The sequence below is a fragment of the Lutra lutra genome, chromosome 15, assembly GCF_902655055.1.
Source record: "Lutra lutra chromosome 15, mLutLut1.2, whole genome shotgun sequence".
NCBI classification, from domain to species: Eukaryota; Metazoa; Chordata; class Mammalia; order Carnivora; family Mustelidae; genus Lutra; species Lutra lutra.
In genome coordinates, this window is record NC_062292.1 from 3,384,626 (window position 1) to 3,405,961 (window position 21,336).

At 43.0% G+C, this 21,336-nt stretch overlaps 1 protein-coding gene across 16 annotated transcripts in view; it reads left to right on the forward strand.

The window, feature by feature from the left end:
- The first annotated feature begins 571 nt into the window (after positions 1-571).
- PRRC2C (proline rich coiled-coil 2C) overlaps positions 572-21,336 on the forward strand; it is a 97,539-nt gene continuing 76,774 nt past the window's right edge. For 14 of the 16 annotated variants that reach the window (XM_047703728.1, XM_047703738.1, XM_047703730.1 and 11 more), the window contains exon 1: positions 572-797. The gene's annotated coding sequence lies outside the window, so the exon portion shown is untranslated. The remainder of the gene's footprint in view (positions 798-21,336) is intronic. The other 2 variants (XM_047703739.1, XM_047703740.1) reach the window with 1 other exon arrangement.

Sequence of the window (21,336 nt, forward strand, 5' to 3'; positions counted from 1 at the left end):
AGCATGGTTATGGCATAAGCATGTTACGGCATAAGCGTTTCCCTGATCATTAAGCATTAATCATTAATTAAGCATTAAGCATTAATCTGAACCCATTAATGGGTTCAGAATAGTCCAGTGTGGGGATGTATCAAAATGCATTTGTCTATCTTTATCAACGTGCAGGTTTTGGTATCACGAATATTGTATTCACATTTCCGGAAAATATCAAGATACCGTCCAACGGCAACGTTAAAGATCATGCAGACCGTAGCGCTGACACACAGTGCCACACTGCTGGTGGAGCCAATCCCCACGCCCGTCCGTCAGCTCCAAGAGCGCGCGCTTTCCGGGGACTCGGGACCTGCGGTCGCGCCTCTTCAAGGCTCCCGGGGAGGAACGCGGGCCAATCTCCGCCGCGCCGCGGCAGTTTCGACTGCAGGAACTCCCTCCTTCCGGCAGGAGGCGCCGTCGCCTTCCGCCGGGGTTGGGCCGCCACGGAGGCTGCACGTGATCCGGCCGCCTCTGCGCCCGAGGGCGGGCCTGCGGAGATCTGCCTTACGTACGCCGCGGCGTGACGTAGTACGTAGGGGCTGGCTAGCCGCCATCTTGCTTCTTTTTCTCGCTCGCTCTCTCCCTCTAGGGAAGCAGCGAAAGTGCTTTGGCGGTTTGTCCGTCCGCAGCTTCGGCTCTCCCAGTCCGGTGGTCCTTCCGGCCGCCCCCCCGCCCCCACACTCCCCTTCCCCTTCCCTCGATCGGAGCTCGGCGGAGACTCTCGAGGTGCGCAGACACACTCCGCTTGACGCTCGCCCTGGCCGGTAAGGAAGGCGAGGGCGGAGGACCCGGGATCTGAGCGGGCCCCGCCGGGGAGGGCCGGCGCGGGGCGGCCCGGGGCGTGCGAGCGCGCCGCGACCCCGGCGGCCAGAGCTGGGAAGCCGCTGGGAGGCGGCCGTGGGTCCGGCCGTGCCCCCCGTTTTCGTCGGTCGCGGGAGGTCTCGGCCTCCGGGTCGGGGAGCGGGAACGCGGAGTCGGACCCGCCCCATGTGGTCTGCCGCGGAGCCCCCTACCCGCCGGTCTCGCCCCCGCCCGGCCGCAGCGCGGGCCTGCGCGGGGGGGTCCTCGCGTGGCTGGCTGCGGAAGGGGCTTCCCGTCCGCGGACGGGCGGGCGCGCGGTCTCTCTGTCGCGCGTGTAGGATGCGTCCCCGGACAGTCAGGGGCTCGTGGCCGGCTCTCCGCGCGCGGTGAGGGTGGGATTCGCAGGGAGCCTGTGCGCGAGAGATTGGGGGAGGGGGCCAAAGACCTGACGGGTGGGAGGCTGGGGGGATCTGGACCAGCCCTGCTTCCGCTAGGGACGTGCTGCCCCAACTCCAGAGGAGGGTTCGGTCGTTCCTGCGGACCCTAGGCCTCGCCGTCCCCTGACCTGCGCAGGGAATCCCGTTCTGCAGCCCCGTCTCTCGAGGGCCGCGTTAAGATGACGGGGGTTACGGCGAAGGCCCCCCGTGGGGACTTGAAGAAAAGGGCATGGGGGACCAATGGGACCCTGATACATGGTCCTTTTGCCCGAGGGTAGTGCGTCTGGTTCCTCGAAAAGGATGCATATTTGTTTTGACTTGGTCTGAGATTTTTTTGAGGTTTCCACCATGCCTGCTGTTTGCGGGCTTCTGAAAGCTACCCGGATCTCTGCATGGGCCGAGCTTCAGCCCGGGCTCGTGGGTTCATGCCGGCTGGGGTGCTTGGAATTGGTGGTGCGGTGGGCGGCTGGGCTGTAAGGTCTTCCTGGGGAACGCACCGGAAGAATCACGATTCCTGATTAAGTGCCCGCTCTTAGAACGGCAGGGAGATACTTCAGCGCCCACCGAGTCGAACTCCGCGTTTGTTAAAAGTAGATGGAACTTCCTCTGTGGTGATTAAGATGCTGCTCCGACTGGAGCCATTTTTAGGTGTGTGTCACAGATGTACTGCAGCGTCGTCCCTGGCCCGCCTCAGATGCACCGATCCCCTAAAATAATTAGGAATAGGTTGAATTTGGATTTTATCTTTCGCATGTAGTGAAATCGTAATTTTCCTTTTTTCTGTAATGGACCTGAGGTAATCTAGGCTTTTTTTTACTTTTATATTTGGTTTGGTGAGCTTATTATGTATGTGGCTGTTTTCTCTCCACCAGTAGTTGACGTTTTACTGTGTCCTGAGCATAGTAATAAGCCCTGTAACATATATGATCTTTCCTTGGGCTGCTGCTGTCATCCTTCCATATTACAGATGAGGAAATGAAATCTGCGATATTAATTTGACCAAGGTCACTCAGGAGAATTATTGGTGGTGCTGTAGAGATTCAAGTCCGGACTGTCTAAATCCAAAGGGTGCTCTGGGCCTGCAAACTGCCTTCCTGTTCCTTGTAATTGTAGGAACTGTAGTAACTAAAGATGCAGCGTTGTTAACCTAGTTTTTTTTTTCTTTCGTTTGATTTCCGTATAGAAACATTGTTGCATATGATGGTGAAAGTGTTGCAAGATGTAAAAAACAGTTATAACTACTTTGGGGATAGGATAGAAGCTAGTTTTCCTACCTTTTTTCTATTTAAAGGCCGGTTGGTTAAAACTCTTTATAGTATGGCATACAATTTTTAAATTTTGAGATCTGGCCCCTGTTGTAGATAAAATATTTCCTCATCTGTAAAATGGAGGTGATGATAATAATAGTACTTCCCTCCAAGGTTTGCTGTAGTATTAACAAAGATAATGTGTGTAGAGGGCTTATTACTGTGCTTAGTACATAGTAATAGTGAATTGGCAGAATATTGGTAGAAAAAAGTACTCTCCAAGCAGTGAGTAAGTTGTATATTCTTAGAATGGAGTATATATATTCTTTGGGAATTAGTTTTTCTTTTACTTTCTTTCTTTTCGTTTTCTTTCTTTTTTTTTTTTTTTTTAACATTTAGACACTACATTTTGTTTCTTGGAGATTTCTTCATGCTCTATAGTCAATAACCCTGGGTTCAGTATGTTGAGCACATCTGAAAATACAGAAGTCTGACTCATTCCAGCCTGTCTCCCCACTACCCTTATGCCACCCCACCACCCGTGTTGGTAAAATGTCTTTGAAGATTATATTATTTTCTCTTCCCTCTTGCCTCTGTCCGGACACTGCTTTAGTGTGTCCGCCCGTTGAGTGACTTGTTTCAGGTGCTGTTTATGCCACATTTGTGTAAGACAAGGATTGATTATTGATAAAATGTTACACAAATTGGTACAGAACCCCACTCTTAGAGTGAAGGAGATCCAAGAGTTGTGTCTCACTGAGTTATGTATGACTAATACCCTTTCAGTAAAGTGAGATTTGTCAATTTACGAAAAGGTAACACGGTGATAGCTTATCTTAGTCAATGTTAACTGTTAACTGTTGCTTAGAAGCTTGAGAATTAATGTTGGTTTTCTGAGTCATAACATTTTAGATTTCCCAATAATAAAGCCTTTGATGCATCATCAGTCAGGACATCTTTGTGGGTAAAGGAATTCTCTACAGAGGGTAACTTCAGTACATTTTCTGTTGTATATTTTCCCCCCATCCCCAGAAAGGCTAAATACAAACTGATCTTATTGCCAGTCCATTTGTAGTTATTTTGCTGTAGATTAACAGAATGCCAGTCAGGTTTTAGGGCTTGTGTATGTGCATGTTTGCTGGCAAATCAGATGAAGCAAGGGCTATTAGTGAGTTTCAACAGTGGTCTAGTTGGCAGACAAAAACTTTTATATGGTTAGCATTTACTTACAGTCTGAAAACAAGGTAGCAATTAAGTTATCACTGTTTAATGTGATGTAATGTTCTTACCCCTGTGTGGTGCTGCTAGGTGCTCTGCATTACAGGAGGGGTATATAGTCAGCATTTGTGGAGCATGTATAGTATAAAAAAACACTTGGATATGATTTACACACATATTATCTAGTAATTTTCTTTTTACCTGTGCTCCAGTATTAGTCTATTTCCTTTACTAAATTATTTCCATGTCCACATCACCATATACCGTGAGTGGTTAGCATATACCTAGGTTTTATTACTGAATGTGTGAGAGTGGGACACAGAAGAATTGACCCACGACTAAGATTCAACTGACAGATACCTTAGAAGAGCAAAAGAATACCTTGTCATATCCTATTAGAATAGTATCGAGGGCTTTCAGACATTTTGTTTATGTACTATGCACATAAACATATGTTTTATTTGCAGCAGATTTTCCTTTCTAATTTTTAGATTTTTTTAAACAAACATTAAGGATTCTTTTAATTTTGTAAGGTAGTGAATCAAAGGACTGTGGCTTGTGGTTCTCACTGCAAAGATGCTCACAGTTTTAAAGGTTAATGGTAAAAGGTTATCACGTGATCTTTGGATTTATGCCAGAAGATAAAAATAAAGACATAAAAGCAGATAAAGGAAGTTTGGGGCAGAAAATCCATATATGAAAATTGTCTTTGGTATAGGTCACATGTCTAGTAGATTTCAAGTGAAGGCATGATGGCCAAGAGAGAACATGGATAATTGCAATTATTAAAAAGAAGAATTGCAATTATTAATATTTATTGAGCACTTTCCATGCCAGGCACTGAGCTAAGATAATTTTGTGGATTATCTTTTTCAATATCTATAATACATCTAGGTGGTAGATTATTTTATCCCTGTTACACAAGTAGAAAACTGTGACTTAAAGAGGTTTAAGTAGGGACGCCTGGGTGGCTCAGTTGGTTAAGCGGCTGCCTTTGGCTCAGGTCATGATCCCAGCGTCCTGGGATCGAGTCCCACATCGGGCTCCTTGCTCGGCAGGGAACCTGCTTCTCCCTCTGCCTGCCTCTCGGCCTACTTGTGATCTCTCTCTCTCTTTCTCTCTCTCTCTGACAAATAAAATCTTTAAAAAAAAAAAAAAAAAGAGGTTTAAGTAATTCTTCTAGACTTACTGAGCTAGTAAATAGGATTCAAATCATTGACCCAGAGCCTAACTGTAAGTGCTTAAGTTCCACCCTGCTTGGACTTCCCAGTGGCCAGTATTGCCCAAACTTCAGATAAGTCATGACTATTTATTTATTTATTTATTTATTTATATTTTTAAAGATTTATTTGACAGAGATCATAAGTAGGCAGAGAGGCGGAGGGGGGTAGGAAGCAGGTTCCCCGCTGAGCAGAGAGCCGGATGCGGGGCTCAATCCCAGGACCCTGAGATCATGACACGAGCCGAAGGCAAAGGCTTTAACCCACTGAGCCACCCAGGCGCCCCTCAAAATAAACATGATTTTAAATATGTTTCTATGGACCACTTAAAATCATCTAATATGTCATCAGTAGTCTTTTGTATTTCATGCTTTAGGACATAAATGCTATAAGAAATAATTACTGGATAAGATCAGGCAACGTTTGGAATTGATGAAGGCCAGAAGTGATGAAAGGCTAGAGTGGAATAAACTCATCACAGGCAGTGGCAGCATTACAGGAGATGAGCTGTAAATTAGAGCCTTAACTACATACTCGGGGCAGCCATTTCCATGATGAACTGCAAAGTGAAGGTGCTTGTTTAGACAGAGATGTAGCAGGCTGTCTAAGACAATCAGTGGCAGGAGAAGGAGAGCAACAATGAGTAACTGAAGAAGGAAATCATTACAGAAATCAGGATGGAAGAGAATAATCTAAAAAATAGGATTATTACAGCCAAATGTAGCAGAGGTCAGAAGGATCTAAGAGAAGTATCCTTTGGATTTGGCTGAGAGATTCTTGGTGACACTAAAAGAATTTAGGTCAAGTAATGAGAGTGGAAGGTTAGGCAGGGAGGAGTAAGTACTGAGACTTCTTGATTTTTAGGGGACTTGAATACTCAATATGAGCTTTGGACTATGAGTGTAAAAACCTAGGTTTAGACCTTTTTTGTTTTGTCATTTGTGCCTGCTGTTAACTTTGGGGGCGAGTGACATGGCTTCTTCAAATTTCAGATACCGGTATTCCCTGCTTTTTGAAGGTTCACACTACCCCACTTTGCTTTTATGAAAGACAACATTATTACCTGCTTTTGCTAACTGAAAGTTCTGAAGAAGATTTTTGTGTTTCCGGAAAAGGGCAAAAGCAAAAATAGCAGCCACTGTAGAGGCAGGGCACCCCCTGAGCAGCGAGAGTGGTGCTACCAGGCTGTTTCCCCTTACTCAGCATCTAGTTTGTAACTCATGATAATGTTATGTGAGTTTGTTAGCAAGATGTGTCGTAAGGTGTCAGAAAACCCTAAGATAGGTTATTTCTTGGGTTTGGGAGTAGCACAAAAAGTTTTCCATATAAATTAATGCCAGTTGTTCCTTTGCTGTATCCATTTCAGCTTACAAAAGGTTGCAGAGGAACTCTTGGCTTTCTGATAGCCTGGGAAACCTGTTTATTCATCTGTGAAATAGGGAAAATACGCATTTCCCCTGTCTCAGAGGATTGTTGCAAAGATGTGTTTGCATGTATGTTTTGAATTTTACATTCTTTTTTTTTTTTTTAAAGATTTTATTTATTTGTCGGAGAGAGAGGAGAGCGAGCGAGCACAGGCAGACAGAATGGCAGGCAGAGGCAGAGGGAGAAGCAGGCTCCCCGCCAAGCAAGGAGCCCGATGTGGGACTCGATCCCAGGACGCTGGGATCATGACCTGAGCCAAAGGCAGCTGCTTAACCAACTGAGCCACCCAGGCGTCCCGAATTTTACATTCTTTGATATTACATAAGCCTTGACCATATTTAAAACAGAAAAGAGAACTATGAAAAGTAGAAAGTTAAAGGTAAAGGAGGGTGGTTCTCTCTGGTGTTGGAAGATCCCCTAAAATAAATCTTGAGTTTATAAGGTAAGATTTGGATCCATTTGTGGTTGGAGAATGGGTGGCTGGAGAAGTTAATACTTGATCATCCTTTCCTCTTTACTGATGAATAACCTGAAAGCGTAGGACTGCTGGGTATGATTGTGCAGTTTGTGTCCTGCACTCATGCGTGCGGCTGATGTAGGCAGTGAGGACTGAAACCTACTCCGTGCTCTGCTTGCAGAAAGTCCTACGCTCTAGCTAGGCCTCCCAGGGGTATTTGTGCCTTCATTTCCCCCCTTTTTCCCAGTGCATCAGTACCTCACCCAGTGGATTACTTGGGTCGTCCCAGAAGGGTATGTTTTTGTATCTGCAGGAAGGCCCTGTGGAGGCTAATGGATGCTGTGAAAGACTGAGGAGATACATTAAGGATACATTTAGAACAAAACCAAAAACATGGGGAGACTGGAGAAATGGTCGCCAAGGAACTAAAAACTTAGTACATTTTACTAAATGGGTTAAGTAGTTGGGCAGGTGCGCATTCACTTTATCCAATGAATTTTATTTTAAAGATTAATTTATTTCAGAGAGAGCAAGCAAGCCTGCATGCACGAGCAGAAGGGGCAGAATGAGAGAGAATCTCTGGTAGACTCCGGGCTGAGGGCAACAGCCCCAACAGAGAGCTCCATCTCAGCCACCCTGCGATGACGAGATTACAACCTGAGCTGCAACCAACTGCGCCCCCCAGGCGTCCCTAGCCAGTGTATTTTAAAGATGAACATGGTAGCTTATTCAGTATTTATGGTAACTAGGAAACAGACCATATATAGATCTTAACTAAAGAAGCACAACGTTAAGAGGTATAGAATTAACTTCTGAAGGTCAGGAAAATGCAACAGAGAAATTTTATGTTTGTTTGTTTGTTTGTTTTTTTAAGATTTTATTTTATTTGACACAGAGAGAGAGAGAGACATGGAGAGAGGGAACACAAGCTGGGGGAGTGGGAGAGGGAGAAGCAGGTCTCCCGCTGAGCAGGGGTCCTAATGAGGGGCTCGATCCCAGGACCCCAGGATCCCAGTATCAGGACCTGAGCTGAAGGCAGACACTTAATGACTGAGTCACCCAGGCACACGGAGAAATTTTATCTTAAAAGCAGGAAAAAGGTGGGCGCCTGGGTGGCTCAGTGGGTTGAGCCTCTGCCTTCGGTTCAGTTCGTGATCTCAGGATCCTGGGATTGAGTCGTGCATCAGGCTCTCTGCTCCGTGGAGAACCTGCTTCCCCCTCTCTCTGCCTACTTGTGATTTCTCTCTCTCTGTGTCAAATAAATAGATAAAATCTTAAAAAAAAAAAAAGTCAGGAAAAAGGTGTTATTGAAGGATGCTTTGACAAAAGTAGAGTTTGGTTATATTTCTGTATGTTTTTGAAGTTTAGATAAAAAGTGCAACTTTCCGTGTACAATTCTGTGAGTTTTAGTATGTGTAGATTCAGGTAACTCACATCAAAATTAGGATATAGAATGCAGAAAGATGAGATACATCACATTTTGGAGGCAGAAAAAGTACTCTGCTGCTGAAGAAAGAACTATTGAATTAGGATTAAAAAGTCAGGAATAGGGTGCCTGGCTGGCTCAGTGGGAAAAGCACGCAGCTCTTGATCTCGGAGTTGTGAGTTGGACACGTTGGGTATAGAGATTACTCAAAGTAATAACATAATAAATATTGCTTTATTGTATAGTTTTGTATATGACAACCTGGGAACATGGAGAGAATAAAAGTAGAAAGTAGCAAAAAGAGGGATGGGTAGCTTACATGTCTCAAAACAGACTCTTTTTTTTTTGAAGATTTTATTTATTTATTTGACAGACAGAGATCACAAGTAGGCAGAGAGAGGGGAGGGGGGAAGCAGGTTCTCCACCAAGCAGAGAGCCCGATGTGGGACTCGATCCCAGGACCCTGGGATCACGACCTGAGCCAAAGGCAGAGGCTTTAACCCACTGAGCCACCCAGGTGCCCCTCAAAACAGACATTTTAATGATAGAAGAACAGAGCCAGTATTTGCAGAGGGGGGTGCTAACAGTTCTGTACACTTAAAAATTTAAACTTGAAATTCCAGCCCTTAAAGGCAGCGGATTAGTTATATGAAAGGTTTCATGATGTCAGTTGAGGATCTTGAAAGAGAATACTTCTGTTTTTCTCCTGTAACATCCAAAATACCTGCCTTGCAAAAAAGAGTTAAGAAACTTTTATGCTTTGGTTTTTATTTGTAGTGTTTAAGTTTTGAAAACTTTATTACCATTTGTTAAGCTTTTATTAAGTGCCAGACACTATTTTAAGAGTTTTATACATACTTTGTTAATTAAACCTCATAATAGACTAGAAGATATAGCCCACAGATGAGAAAATATAAATTCAGAATGATATTTAATGACTAGGGAAATGATTATGTCATAATATGCGTATGCCACAATTATGCTATAAAAACACCTAGCTACAAAATGTCAGAGCTGGGATTTAAACCAAATCCGTTTCAAGTAATGGTGTGATATGAACAGTTTAAAAATACTGTCAGTTGTCAGAAAGAGTAATGTTGCAGTCACCTCATCTAGGAAAGGGTAGACACACAGATTTGTTACTTTGCTAGAACAGTAATTTATGGTACAGAGGGTTTGATAAGTACATATCTTTTCTGATTGTTAAGGCATTCTGCCCCAGAAACTTGATTCACATGTTTCAGTTTCTAAGAACAGCCTGAGCCCTTCTACCATTCTGATTAGAATTCCGGCAGATTTATTTATATTACACTTTGTTTTTAAAAATGACAATTTTTTAATGCTTTTGCTGTAGTGCTATTTGTAGTAGAGGCACTCAACATATGGTGGTATTCTTAGCTTTTCTATTATAGCAGCAAATGTGATCTTAAAAATATTTGATGTCACTCTGACTTTAGAATTACCAAGTGATTATAACAATTGGAGATTGAACTTAGAAGTTGACCAGTTCAGTCTCTTAACCAAAGCAAGACCTTTTCATTTTATTTTTTTTTTTTTTTTTTTTTTTTTTTAAAGATTTTATTTATTTATTTGACAGAGAGAGATCTCAAGTAGATGGAGAGGCAGGCAGAGAGAGAGAGAGGGAAGCAGGATCTCTGCCGAGCAGAGAGCCCGATGTGGGACTCGATCCCAGGACCCTGAGATCATGACCTGAGCCGAAGGCAGCGGCTTAACCCACTGAGCCACCCAGGCGCCCAAGACCTTTTCATTTTAAACGGAAATTTTAGTTTAAAATTTGAGAGACTAAATGTTTTCTGAGGTTAATACATCAGTCTCTGCCATCTTTGTAAACTCCAGCTGCCATGAGGAAATACCATGGGGCACCTGGGTGGCTCAGTTGGTTGAGCACCTGCCTTCTGACGCAGCTCCATACCATGGAGCGCAGGTCCTGCTTCTCCCTCTGCCTCTCCCCCTGGCTTGTTCTCTCTCTCTCTCTCTCTCTCAAATCAATAAAATCTTAAAAAACAAAATACCACAGACTAGGTAGCTTAACAGGAATTTATCACGGCTCTGGAGGCTGGAAAACCAAGATCAGGGTGCCCACATAATCAGGTTTTGGGGAGGTCTTCCTGGCTTTCACAGGGCTGCTTTTTTTTTTTAAGATTTTATTTATTTATTTGTCAGAGAGAGAGAGGGAGAGAGAGCAAGCACAGGCAGACAGAATGGCAGGCAGAGGGAGAAGCAGGTTCCCTGCCGAGCAAGGAGCCCGATGTGGGACTCGATCCCAGGACGCTGGGATCATGACCTGAGCCGAAGGCAGCTGCTTAACCAACTGAGCCACCCAGGCGTCCCTCATAGGGCTGCTTTTTGAAGAACTCTGTGTCTTCAGGTGGTTGGGAGAGCTAGAGCTGTGGTGTCTCCTCTTAGAAGAGCACTCATCCCATTATGAGGCCCCACTCATTATTTCAGCTAAACCTAATTATCTCCCAAAGGGCCTATCTCCAAATACCATCTGGCCTGTTGGGAGTTAGGACTTCAACACACGAATTTTGAGAGGGGAAACAATTCTGTATATAGCCCCCTCCCCCACTTTTTTTTTTTTTTTTTAACAGTCTTTGGTGCGTCGAGTCTTAGATTTTTTACGTTTTTGTATTTCTACAACAGATATAATTCATTTTTACTGTATTTTGTTACTATAATTTTTATTCTTCATATTTTCTGTATTGTAATACAATAAGTTTTGAAAATAAAAATTTGACTCTTAGAATTTCTTAGCCTAAAGTGACATGTTATTATTACATTTTATTTTTAAAAATTTTTAAAGATTACTTATTTTTTTATTTGACAGAGAGAGAGAGAGGAAGCAAGCTCCCTGCTGAGCAGAGAGCCCGATGCGGGGCTTGATCCAAGGACCCTGAGATCATGACCCCAGCCGAAGGCAGAGGCCTAACCCACTGAGCCACCCAGGCACCCCTATTACTACATTTTAAAGATTTGATGTTTATCTCTTTCCTATAATGATAATTAAATTCCAGTTTTCATATGGCGAGGTTATCTGGGCACTGGCTTTGCCGTCAACTCTGGGTTTAATCTTGGCTCTGTCTCTTCATAGCTGTATGAGTTTGGGGCACTTTATTTTTACTTGTCTAGAGTTGTTTCTTCATTGGTAAATTTTGGTGACTTGGGCTTTGAGCTCTTGTTCCCAACCTGGTATTTATATATCTGTAGAGTTGAGATTTTTAAAAAAAAATATTTTATTTATTTATTTGACAGACAGAGATCACAAGAAGGCAGAGAGGCATTTTTTTTTAAATATTTTATTTAGAGTTGAGATTTTTTAAAAAATGGTTTCAAGAGACATTACTACATTAGATCATACAGAACTTACATCCCTCTTCATGTTAGAAGCGGGAGACAAACATGGAAGATCATTCAAGGTTTTAAATCTAGAGTCAGGGCGGGGTGCCTGGCTGGCTTAGTTAGGAGAGCGCGCAACTCTTGACCTTGGGTCATGACTTTGAGCCCTACATTGGATGTAAAGATTACTTAAATAAGATTAAAACGAAAATAAATCTAGACGTCAGGGAAAGTGGTTATGGTGAAGTTGGGGAGGAGAACGTGTTTGGGAAAGCAGGTGAGTTTTTTGTTTTTAACTTTTTTTTTTTTTTTTTTTTTTAATTTTTATTTTAAGTAGGTGCCACGCCCAGTGCAGGGCCCAAACTCGTGACCTCAAAACCAAGAGCCACATGTGCCAACTAGGTGCCCATTTTAAACTTTTTCTTTTGGAATAATCTTTTTAAAGATTTTATTTATCGGTTCGAGAGAGAGAGAGCATGAGAGGGCAGAAGGTCAGAGGGAGAAGCAGACTTCCTCTAGCTCTGGGAGCGTGATGCGGGACTCGATCCTGGGACTCTGGGATCATGACCTGAGCTGAAGGCAGTCGCTTAACCAACTGAGCCACCCAGGCGCCCTCTTTTGGAATAATCTTAATCTCACAGAAAAATTGTAAAAATACTATGAAAAATTCCTGTATTCTTTTATCCCTATTCCCTAATTGTAAGTAGTTTACCATATTTATCACTCTGGGTCTGTGTACATATGCACACTAGTCACATGTACAGTATGTGCTCGTCTTTTAATGCCTGCTGTTCTAAACCCCTGTCATCACCGAAACCTTTTTTTTATTCTTTTTAAAAAGATTTTAATTATTTATTTATCAGAGAGAGAGTGCAGGCGCAAGTAGGCAGAGCGGCAGGGAGAGGGAAAAGCAGGCTCCTTGGTGAGCAGGGAGTCTAAAGTGGGACTCGATCCTAGGACCCTGGGATCATGACCTGAGCCGAAGGCAGACACTCAACCAACTGCGCCACCAAGGCACCCCCACTTGAAACCTTAACAAATCACAAACTCCTGTGCCTCCAGTTTTCTCACTTAGTACATTTTGTCATTTTTTAAAAAAAGATATTTATTTGAGAGATAGGGAGAGTGAGAGAGCACAAGCAGGGAGAGAGACAGATAGTGACAGCATGAGTGGGGAGGAGAGAAGCAGGGAACCCAATGCAATGTGGGGCTCGATTCCAGGACCCTAAGATCATGACCTGTGCCTAAGATAGACGCTTAACCAACTGAGCCACCACGGTGCCCCTCCTGTTGTTTTTATTAAATGAACAAAGCAATCGTAGTACGCTTGACTCAGTAAGCATTTAGTAATTACTGTTGGTAGAGCTTTTATACAATCATATTAAAATTGCCAGTTCCTTTTGTTGTCCTTATTCTCTTCTACCTTCTGCTTTACTCTGTGGCTTAGACTTCCATGAAATGTTATTCTAACCATTTTCCTGGCTGCATCTTCCGCCTTGCTTTTCTTTACACATGTGTGGCTCAACTCTAATTCCTTATTATTCCGGCTGCTGTGCACTTCCCATCGCTCTGCAGTCCCAGATGTGCTGCTGGACATGAATCACAGCCTTCAGAGTGGACAGCCTTGGGAGTCCTGTGTATTACTGGTCTCCAGCTTCTGCTGGGGCTTCAGCACTGATTGTCAGTGCCTTGTTGGCCTACTTGTCTGTCTTTCCTCCCAGTTCTTTGTGAACCTTTCCCAGCCTTCTCACACTTCTGTTACTATCTCCAATCAGTTGATGAGGACAGGATGTCTTTCTTCATTTGTTCCTAGTAGTGCCTGATAATACAGTAGGCTCAGGATAAACATTTATATGAATGAATAGGGGAATCAGACATTTTGAATTTGTAGTTCTGTCCAGAAATTTAAGTGGAGACGTTTTGTTCTGTAGACAATTAAAAATATATGTCTAAAGATTGTAGTTTGAAGGAAAGTTTTGGGAACTACCCTTACCGTAGCAGTAAACAATAGATAAGATGGCCAGTGGAGAAAGCACATAGAAGGAGCTGGTAAAGAGAGATGGCAAAAGCACGTGAATATTTATTTATGTGGAGGGATAGGGGAAAAAAGGAGCTGTAAGAGAGTCACAGAAACCAAAGAAGATTGTTTACAAAGGATCCATTTATTTGCCTTTTATATTTATATTGATACTTGACTATTATTACTTACTAGAGCTTTATTCAGTAGAACATTTTTTGAGTGCATATAGTATGCTCCTCTGGAAATGGTTGCAGGTTCTTTTAATGTTAACTATTTATTTTTTTTTTTTTTTAAGATTTTATTTATTTATTTATCAGAGAGCGCGAGCACAGGCAGACAGAGAGGCAGGCAGAGGCAGAGGGAGAAGCAGGCTCCCTGCCAAGCAAGGAGCCCGATTCGGGGCTTGATCCCATGGTGCCAAGATCATGACCCAAGCTGAAGGCAGCCGCCCAACCAACTGAGCCACACAGGCGTCCCTAATGTTAACTATTTAAATCAGTGGGATGTTGTATTTCATTTTCCAGAGGAACTAAACTCTCACCTTAAGGTTAATGAGGAAAGAAAGGTAAACAAGGCTTGGATACTTAGAAGCCCACGGTGTCCAGGAAGATAATTGTCATTTAATTGAATTGGGCAGATTGGCAATTTGTGAAAGTGTTTTTTTCCCCCCAAAACGCTAAATTTTAAAATCATTAAAAATAATGTTTTTAGTATTGAATACTTTTAAATAACTTTTGTAATGGTGAGTAACGATAGAATCTTATAACTTTTGAGACTGAAGGAGTTTTAGAGATCATTGCTAATCTTGTCTTGATGTGGAAACCCTTTATACAGATTTTTAAAAAATTTTTTAACCTATGAGAGGTGTCCGTCAAGAAAACCATCCTTTTATAACCACTGTTGAGTGTCATCCTTTCATTTTGAAAAGTTGATATTTCCCTTAGACCTTTTGGAAATTGTTTTTAAAATGCAGGCTTTTTTCCTTCTTGATTTCTTCTTTTATCCTCACACTTTTTTGGCCCCCCTCCCAAATTGTTACAAGGTAATCTATATTCATTGTTCAAATCTGGAAAATGTAGATGCTCGTGTTTTGGTATATCTAATTTCAGTGAAAAATACAGTTTCTTTCTGTCATTGTTCAGAGCCACAGAACCTTGGATTTAGAAGTATGATTACTCTCTCTTCCCTTAAAGAGGGTATATTTATTATTGACTAGGCTCTTTTTGTAGACTGACCCTCAGACCTTAATGATTCAGATTTTTAGGTACATAGTAAGCAAGACAGTAATGTAAAAAAAAATTCTTAATAGCATGCAAATAACAAAAAGCTTTTTTTCCCCCCTAAGATTTTATTTATTTATTTATTTGACAGAGAAAGAGCACAAGCAGGCAGAGCAGCAGGCAGAGGAAGAAGCAGTCTCCCTCTTAGGGAGCCCAGCATGGGGCTTGATCCATAACCTGAACCAAAGATAGATGCTTGGCCAACTGAGCCACCCAGGTGCCCCAGCCTTTTTTTTTTTTTTAAATAAAGATTTTATTTATTTGATGGAGAAGAGTGCACAAGCAGGGGGAGCGGCAGAAGGAGAGGGAGAAGCAGGCAGGTAGCCCGTGAGGCTCGATCCCAGGACCCTGGGATCATAACCTGAGCTGAAGGCAGACACTTAACTGACTGAGCCATCCGTGCATCCCAAAAAAGCTTTTTAAAATTAGAAATGATACAAGTAGAGGATAGAGTTCCTTTGTTCTTCTGTGATTGTACCAGTACATTTTTGGAAATCAGAATCTGACAAGTTGAAAAGAAATGACCCTGTTGAGCTTATTGTTTCAAAGATTTTTAAATTACTACTTAGTAAATTATACTGTTTTGTTACTTAAGATACGGATCTGCAGAATGCAGCACACCTTTATTCAACAACTGAGTTTTGTTGTTGTTGTTTTTTTTTTTAATTTTCTTCAATGGCTCTTCATGGTATTTAGAATAAACTGGGCAATACTCCTTAGCCTAACCTCCTAGACTTTTGCCTACTCTGACTTCCCTTCCTGCCCATGACCTTTACACCTGACCCTTACCCCAGATCAGAATTGGGGTTTTCACCCCCAGTGGTTCTCAGCTGTGGCTATAGTTGCATACCTTGGGGATATGGAGGTTCAATAAACCAAATATTCAATAAAGGAAATCAAATGGAATTTGTTTGGTTTCCCAGTGCATAGGAAAATTAATGTTTCTGCTGTGTTGTAGTGTATTAGTTATGCAATAGCATGTTGTCGTTTTTAAAGATTTTATTTATTTATTTATTTGAGAGAGAGAGAGAGAGAAGGTCAGAGGGAGAAGCGGACTCCCTGCAGGGCCGGCAGCTGGATGTAGGACTTGATCCCAGGACTCTGGGGTCATGACCTGAGCCAAAGGCAGTCGCTTAACCAACTGAGCCACCCAGGTGCCCAGCATTATGTTTTTTAAGAACACTGTGGGGACACCTGGGTGGCTCAGTGGGTTAAGCCTCTGCCTTCGGCCAGGGTTATGATCTCAGGGTCCTGGGATCGAGTCCCACATCGGGCTCTCTGCTCAGCAGGGAGCCTTCTTCCTCCTCTCTCCTCTCTCTCTCTGCCTGCCTCTCTGCCTACTTGTGATCTCTCTCTCTGTCAAATAAATAAAATATTAAAAAAAAATAAAAACACTGTGTGTGTGTGTGTGTGTGTAATTAAAGATTTAATTATTTTATAGAGAGAGAGACAGTAGCATGAGCAGGAGGGGCAGAAATGGAGGGGGAGAGAGAATCTCAAGCAGATTCCACGTGAGGACAGAGCCCAACATGGGGCTTGATCCCAGGACCCTGATATCATGACCTGAGCTGAAACTAAGAGTGGGATGCTCAACGACTGAGCACCCAAGTGCCCCAACAATGTGTATGTCTTCATTAAAATTTACTTTATTGGGACGCCTGGGTGGCTCAGTTGGTTGGACGACTGCCTTCGGCTCAGGTCATGATCCTGGAGTCCCGGGATCGAGTCCCGCATCGGGCTCCCGGCTCCGCGGGGAGTCTGCTTCTCTCTCTGACCTTCTACTCGCTCATGCTCTCTCTCACTGTCTCTCTCTCAAATAAATAAATAAAATCTTAAAAAAAAAAATTTAAAAAAAAAAATTTACTTTATTGCCAAAAACTGCTAACCATCATCTTAGCTTTCAGAGTTCTCATCTTTTTGCAGTGGAAGATTTTTGCCTCCATGTTGATGGCTACTGACTGAGCAGGACGGTGGTTGCTGAGGGTTAGGGTGGCTGTTGCAGTGTCTTCAGAGAAGACAGCAGTGAAATTTGCTCCATCAAGTGGCTGTTCCTATCATGAACAATTTCCTTGTAGATTGTGATGTTGTTTGATAGGACTTTACCCTTAGGAGAACTTTTTTACAATTTGATTCCGTCTTCTCAAGCCCTCCCACTGCTTTATCAGCTGTGCAGTATTCCAGATCCTTCGTGGTCCTTTCAGCAGTCTTCACAGTGTCTTCACCAGGAGTAGGTTCCATCGCAAGAAGATGCTTTCTTTGCTCGTCTGTAAGGATCCGCTCGTTCGCGATGGCAGCAGGTCTCCTGCTCCTGCTCTTGCTGCTTCCACCCCGTCTGCAGTTACTTCCTCTGCTGAGGTCTTGCTGTTTCCACCTTTTCCCATGAGGCACTGATGTTCTTGCTGGTGTCTAGAGTAGTGAATACTTTCCAGAAGGTTTTCAGTTTGCTTTGCCTAGATCCGTCAGAAGAATCTATGGCTGCTGTAGCCTTAAGAAATGTATTTCTTTTTTTTTTTTTTTTTTTATTTGACAGAGAGATCACAAGCAGGCAGAGAGGCAGGCAGAGAGAGAGGAGGAAGCAGGCTCTCTGCTGAGCAGAGAGCCTGATGCGGGGCTCGATCCCAGGACTCTGAGATCATGACCTGAGCCGAAGGCAGTGGCTTAACCCACTGAGCCACCCAGGTGCCCCAAGAAATGTATTTCTTAAAGAAGGAGACTTGACAGGTCAAGGGACTCCTTGATCCATGGGCTGCAGAGTGGATGTTGGGCCAGCAGGGGTGGAAACAGCGTCTCGTGCTGCTCCATCAAAGCTCTTGGAGCAGTGATATTTTGAAAGGAGTCTTTTCCTGAGCAGTTGGTCTCAACAGTGGGCTGAAAATACTAAGTAGGCAGGGCACCTGGCTGGCTCAGTTGGTGGAGCGGTGGAGCATGCGACTCCTAGTCTTGGGGTTATGAGTTCGAGCCCCACAATGAGTGTAGAGATTACTTAAAAATATTTTAAAGAAAAATATTCAGGAATCCATGGCGTAAACAGATGCGTTGACATCCATTCTTTGTTGCCCTGTGTGGAACACAGGCAGAATAGATTCAGCATAAGGCTTAAGGGCCTTAGGGTTTTTAGCACGGTACATGAGCATTGGCTTTCATTTAAAGTTATCAGCTGCATCAGCCCCTAAGAAATGAGTCAGCCTGTCCTGGGAGCGCTGAAACCAGGCATTGACTTATTCCTAGCTCTGAAAGCCCTAGGTTGACGTGAAAGTCTGTTAGCACGGCCTCCTTCATAGTTGTCCCAGCTTCTGCATCAGCACTTGCTTCAGCTTGCACTTGTATGTTATAAAGTTGGCTTCTCTCTCCTTTTTTTTTTTTTTTAGATTTTATTTATTATTTATTTGACACAGAGAGAGAGAACACAAGATGGGGAATAGCAGGCAGAAGGAGAGGAAGAAGCAGGCTCCCCACAGAGCAGGGGGAGCCTGATGTGGGACTCGATCCCAGGACCCCGGGATCATGACGAGCTGAAGGCAGTAGCTTAACCAACTGAGCCTAAGTTGGCTTCTCTTTAACCTCATTAACCAACCACTGCCATTTTCAAAATTTTCTTTAGTATCCTCACCTCTCAGCCTTTGTAGAGTTGAAGAGAATAAGAGGCCTCACTCAGGATTGGGCATTGGCCTAAGGGAATGTGGCTTTTTGATCTTCTCTTTGATCCAGATCTCTGAAACTCTCTCCATTTCAGTGGTGAAGGTGTTTCACTTTCATTCCTTTGTTCAGGGAGTAGCACTTCTAATTTTCTTAAGGAACTTTTCTTTCAAATTAACAACTTGGCTAACTTTGGTGCAAGGGGCCTAGCTTTTGGCCCATCCCTTTCTCACTGAACTTTATCATTTCTAGCTTTTGATCTAGAGTGAGAGACATGAGAATTTTCCTTTCACTTGAATATTTACAGACCATTGTAGGGTTCTTAATTGGCCTGATTTCAGTATCGTTGTGTTTTGGGGAATAGCTGGTTATGGGCAGTCAGAACACACCCACACTTACCAGTTAAGTTCACTATCTAGTTTGTGGGACCCCAAAACAAAGACAGTAGTAACATCAGAGATCACTGATCACAGATCACCATAACAAATACAATAACAATGAAAAAGTGCAAAATATGAGAGTTACCAAAATGTGATACAGTCACGAAGTAAGCAAGTGGTGTGGGAAAAATAGTGCTGACTCCTGCTCATCTGATGCGGGGTTACCCCGACCTTCCATTTGTTAAAAACACCGTATCTGCAAAGCACAATAAAATGAGGTATACCTGTACTTAAGGACTCCTGAGGAGCTTTTCAGAGAATACTTTCGCCAAACACAGTCTGAGAAATTCTGATTTAATTGGTCTGGCGCAGCAACTATGGTATTTTTTTTTTTTAAGATTTTATTTATTTGTTAGAGAGAGAGACAGCAAGAGAGGGAACACAAGCAGGGGGAGTGAGAGAAAGTGAAGCAGGCTTCCTGCTGATCAGGGAGCCTGATGCGGGGCTCCATCCCAGGTACCCTGAGATCATGACCTGAGCTGAAGGCAGAGGCTTTAACCCACTGAGCCACCCAGGCGCCCCCCCGCCCCGCCCCCAGGGCTGTAGTGTTTTTAAGAACCAGGATAAGTCTACTGCCTGTGTTGAGAACCACTGATTGAGTTTTCTTCCCTCATGTCCTCTTTTCAGAGGAATCTTTCTGACCTTTACCATTGTATCCAGTCTCTTTCCCCTCTTTCCTATCTCTTTATCCAGTCGAGTTTTTTATTCTTTTATTTTTATTTACTTACCGTGAGAACTTCCATGAAGGCAGCCCCTCCGTCTGTCTTTCAATGGTACAGCTTAACATCTGAGACAGGGTTTGGGAGTTTATTAGTTCTCAGTACATCTGTTGTATCTTGTTGAATGAATATTTGTCACTATAGCAATAAGGAGGCAGTTTCAGACTTGTTTCTGTGTAACCTGTAGAGGATTGCTTTGTGAAGTCATGTTTCAGAGAATTTACTAAATCCTCCAGCAGACTTTACGAGGATACTGGTTTCATCATTTAAGGTTTTAGCATCTAAGGGCAAACACATACAAGTATGTTATCCCTTGGAGTCTTACGGATGTGAGTTAGCGAGTTAGCTTCTTACGCCAGTTCTCGAAAGGAGGAGGGGTTAGCTTACTTATAAGTACCTCTGATGGTGTAAGGAGCATTAATGTCAGTTGTGTTACACTCAGTGCATAGTCACTTAACACACAGTAGTTATGTGCATGTTTTTGTTACTTTCTCCCATTTTTATTTGTTGCATATAGGGCAGATAAGTCAGATGAACCCACACTCATCAACTTTTTGTTTACCTATAGTCTTTCTTACTATTCTTTCATACTTTAGATATATGTGTTATGCCACTGAGGATAGATTTTTAAATTCTTTTTACTTAATCATATGCATTTTTTAAAAAGATTTATTTATTTATTATTTTACAGAGATCACAAGTAGTCAGAGAGGCAGGCAGAGAGAGAGAGGGGGGAAGCAGGCTCCCTGCTGAGCAGAGAGCCCGATGCAGGGCTCGATCCCAAGTCCCCGAGATCATGACCTGAGCCAAAGGCAGAGGCCCAACCACTGAGCCACCCAGGTGCCCCAATCATATGCATTTTTTTAATCTTCCAGTCTTGAAACTAATTGTTTTTTTCATTTCAGGTCATTGCTCTTAAAAACATTTGCAATTTTTTCTTGTTTTCTGTTACCAAACAGTGCATTTACTGTTTCTATTTAGACATTGCAGTATGTATAACAAAGAAGGTCACAGTTCCTTATAATCAGGAATATAGCTACTGCTGTGATAATTTGTGATGTGGTTTTGTAGACTTTCATACTTGGCATGTATATTGTATTTTTAAATACTTAACATATATTATTTGTTTAAAAATCCTGCATACTTTTTAACTTTGTTTTAAGCATCTTTTTGTACAAATGTCTGCTTGGGGTGTTTTTGTTGTTGTTGTTTGTTTTTTTAATTTATTTGACAGAGAGTGATCACAAGTAGGCAGAGAGGCAGGCAGAGAAGGCGGTGGAGCAGGCTCCCTGCTGAGCAGAGAGCCTAATGCAGGACTTGATCCCAGGACCCTGAGATCATGACCTGAGCCAAAGGCAGAGGCTTTAACCCACTGAGCCACCCAGGCGCCCCTGCTTGTTTTTATAAAGATCTCAAACTAAACATGTCTGAGACAGAACTCTTGCCTCCCCTTCTCCCCCATCTTTCCTAAATCTAGTCTTCCCTACCTTAAGCTCAAGACCAAAATTGTCCTTATTTTCCTCTTTCCTGGCAGCCTCTACCCAGTCTTCATTTTTTAGCCACAGCTACATCATCTTGTGCCTAGGCTTTTGTCATCTATGATGCTTCCTTTTTTTTTTT